This window comes from Hyla sarda, unplaced genomic scaffold (genome assembly GCF_029499605.1).
Source record: "Hyla sarda isolate aHylSar1 unplaced genomic scaffold, aHylSar1.hap1 scaffold_1065, whole genome shotgun sequence".
In the NCBI taxonomy this organism is placed as follows: Eukaryota; Metazoa; Chordata; class Amphibia; order Anura; family Hylidae; genus Hyla; species Hyla sarda.
In genome coordinates this window covers 1-4,080 of record NW_026607684.1, presented here as the reverse complement: position 1 = coordinate 4,080, position 4,080 = coordinate 1, and the positions used below count along the sequence as shown (strand labels likewise).

Genomic DNA, 4,080 nt, shown 5'->3' with positions numbered 1-4,080 from the left:
AACCGTGAAAGGGGCGGGCCCAACAAGGTGCCCTTCATGGGCACTATCACTGCTTGCTGTCAGGGAGGCTGCCAGACAATTTTCCATGCACACTCTGGGCTGGGGGGCAGTCAACCACCAGTACACACAGCAGAACCTAAACCCATACCATTATTGCTAAGCAGCAAGACAGGGGCCCATTGCACTCCCACGGGGCCTTTTTAAATGCAATCCATAACCCGGATTTGCCAGGAACCCTTCTTACTCCTCCTACTTGCATGTGACACTGGGCTTAGGATCTGCATAGGAAACACACACACAAGCACACACCTACCTTTGTTGCCTGCAGATGCCTCCTTGGCTGTCCCCAAACGGTATCAAACCAACACCCACGGGAAGCTGTAAGCATAGAGGACATGCCTGCACCCCATTGGACTTACCTGTGTGGGTTAAACCCGGGTTATTTGACAACCTATGGCGGTGATGGTTCTGCTCAGGCAGAGCAGTGCTGATGCTCCTCATAAAGCTGTCGCTGCTGTGAAGGTTCTAGGTGACATCACAAATCCCTATGGTTACATACACAACAAAGCTGGGTTGTTGTTGTTTACACTCTGCAAGGCCTGTGGAAGTGAGTGACATCATAGCACTGTAGTTCTGAGGGTTCTAGATGGATGCAACAATCTCCTGTTGCTTCTATGAAGGCCATAATAGACGACATCACCAAACAGCTCCATAGTCACATACACAGCAAAGGAGAGATGTTGTTTACACCTAGTGATGTCAGTGGTATTGAGTGACATCACAGCACAGTGCTAAGGCTCCTGGGCCTGGACACAGCAGCGGCTGCAATATCTCAACGGAGAATACGTTTATATATATGTGTGTGTGTGCGCGTATATATATATATATATATATATATATATATATATATATATATATATTTCTCTGCCGAAATCACTTTTAAACCCATTTCCACCTTTTTTTCCCTTCTCTTCCTCTTACTTTTTTTTCACGTTTTTTTACGTTTTTCTCCTTTTCGCCTCTTTTCTGGGCGTATTATTCTTCTTTTTCTTCTTTTTTTTCGTCTAATGCATACCCCATCAGTGCAGCAATGCTTATTCAATACCGCCAGCAGATGGAGACACTGGGGGATAATTTTCTAAGGATTTATACTGATTTTTCCTGTCTGAATTTGTCGCACAGAAAGTTGCAGGCCAAATATGTGTGACATTTCTGCGACTTTAGCTTCTAGAGCATTTTTACAACATTATACATAGGTGCTGAATACATAAAAAGCGACTGTTCAGCGACAGACAAGTCGCATCGGCTGAAAGTAGGCCAGAATGTCAGTCCATGTTGGAGCAGGTTTAGATACAGTCTAAAGTATAGATCTCAAAGTCTGTGCACAGAATTTAGCAAGGGCCTCGCACCTTCTGATGCATCAGGTAGGTGCACAATAGCATAGCCTAACCCTCTGTACTTTGGTCTATATTGATGCGGGACATAGACAGCCAGCTGATGACCAATCCATTAGTGCAATGGATGGCTGGAAGCATTTGTCTTTGCCTTTGCAATACCACAGAAGCAATGCATGGTCAATGTACAGCAATGACACACCTGTGTGAACAGCCAGGAGACCCCCCCCCCCCCCCATGTTATGTTACATAGTTACATAGTTAGTACGGTCGAAAAAAGACATATGTCCATCAAGTTCAACCAGGGAATTAAGGGGTAGGGGTGTGGCGCGATATTGAGGAAGGGATGAGATTTTATATTTCTTCATAAGCATTAATCTTATTTTGTCAATTAGGAACATTCAGCACCCACCCGCTATCAAGGCAGCTGCCTATCATGTCATGCCCTACCTGCACAGGTGTGCTGGCTACTCAAATGATCCAATTAAGGAGGCCATTTAGTCAGCAGCAGCAGAAGTCCTGTGCCTGGACGCTCCAACAGCGGCCAGACACAAGCAGAAGCAGAAGCAGCAGAAGCAGCAGCAGCACCACCTTTTGTTTTTTGGCTGCAGCAGCAGCAAGGCCCACAGGGCTGGCTAGCTGGCTAGCCAGCAAGCAGGTAGCAATGAAAGTAGGAATCTTTCTTTTTAACCCTGTAAGGGGGTGGTGCACTGTACCCGAAGATACTGCCATATCGGGTCAATGCATAGGGCGACGGAAGCAAGCTTCGAAATCGGCCCCCGTTCTCAAAAATCCATTTAATATATGGTCCCCAGATAGGGGACGTATCAGATATTAAACTGATAAGAACAGATACTACACTTGATCTTAGCCAAAAGGCCGAGAAGCGATAACCGTGAAAGGGGCGGGCCCAACAAGGTGCCCTTCATGGGCACTATCACTGCTTGCTGTCAGGGAGGCTGCCAGACAATTTTCCATGCACACTCTGGGCTGGGGGGCAGTCAACCACCAGTACACACAGCAGAACCTAAACCCATACCATTATTGCTAAGCAGCAAGACAGGGGCCCATTGCACTCCCACGGGGCCTTTTTAAATGCAATCCATAACCCGGATTTGCCAGGAACCCTTCTTACTCCTCCTACTTGCATGTGACACTGGGCTTAGGATCTGCATAGGAAACACACACACAAGCACACACCTACCTTTGTTGCCTGCAGATGCCTCCTTGGCTGTCCCCAAACGGTATCAAACCAACACCCACGGGAAGCTGTAAGCATAGAGGACATGCCTGCACCCCATTGGACTTACCTGTGTGGGTTAAACCCGGGTTATTTGACAACCTATGGCGGTGATGGTTCTGCTCAGGCAGAGCAGTGCTGATGCTCCTCATAAAGCTGTCGCTGCTGTGAAGGTTCTAGGTGACATCACAAATCCCTATGGTTACATACACAACAAAGCTGGGTTGTTGTTGTTTACACTCTGCAAGGCCTGTGGAAGTGAGTGACATCATAGCACTGTAGTTCTGAGGGTTCTAGATGGATGCAACAATCTCCTGTTGCTTCTATGAAGGCCATAATAGACGACATCACCAAACAGCTCCATAGTCACATACACAGCAAAGGAGAGATGTTGTTTACACCTAGTGATGTCAGTGGTATTGAGTGACATCACAGCACAGTGCTAAGGCTCCTGGGCCTGGACACAGCAGCGGCTGCAATATCTCAACGGAGAATACGTTTATATATATGTGTGTGTGTGCGCGTATATATATATATATATATATATATATATATATATATTTCTCCGCCGAAATCACTTTTAAACCCATTTCCACCTTTTTTTCCCTTCTCTTCCTCTTACTTTTTTTTTCACGTTTTTTTACGTTTTTCTCCTTTTCGCCTCTTTTCTGGGCGTATTATTCTTCTTTTTCTTCTTTTTTTTCGTCTAATGCATACCCCATCAGTGCAGCAATGCTTATTCAATACCGCCAGCAGATGGAGACACTGGGGGATAATTTTCTAAGGATTTATACTGATTTTTCCTGTCTGAATTTGTCGCACAGAAAGTTGCAGGCCAAATATGTGTGACTTTTCTGCGACTTTAGCTTCTAGAGCATTTTTACAACATTATACATAGGTGCTGAATACATAAAAAGCGACTGTTCAGCGACAGACAAGTCGCATCGGCTGAAAGTAGGCCAGAATGTCAGTCCATGTTGGAGCAGGTTTAGATACAGTCTAAAGTATAGATCTCAAAGTCTGTGCACAGAATTTAGCAAGGGCCTCGCACCTTCTGATGCATCAGGTAGGTGCACAATAGCATAGCCTAACCCTCTGTACTTTGGTCTATATTGATGCGGGACATAGACAGCCAGCTGATGACCAATCCATTAGTGCAATGGATGGCTGGAAGCATTTGTCTTTGCCTTTGCAATACCACAGAAGCAATGCATGGTCAATGTACAGCAATGACACACCTGTGTGAACAGCCAGGAGACCCCCCCCCCCCCATGTTATGTTACATAGTTACATAGTTAGTACGGTCGAAAAAAGACATATGTCCATCAAGTTCAACCAGGGAATTAAGGGGTAGGGGTGTGGCGCGATATTGGGGAAGGGATGAGATTTTATATTTCTTCATAAGCATTAATCTTATTTTGTCAATTAGGAAGATTCAGCACCCAC

At 45.5% G+C, this 4,080-nt stretch overlaps 1 non-coding gene across 1 annotated transcript; it reads right to left on the bottom strand.

Annotated features, from left to right (window-relative positions):
• Nucleotides 1-2,094: 2,094 nt before the first annotated feature.
• On the bottom strand, nucleotides 2,095-2,285 carry LOC130299874 (U2 spliceosomal RNA). Its single transcript, XR_008850905.1, has one exon. It is a non-coding gene; the product is annotated as a U2 spliceosomal RNA (small nuclear RNA).
• Nucleotides 2,286-4,080: the final 1,795 nt, after the last annotated feature.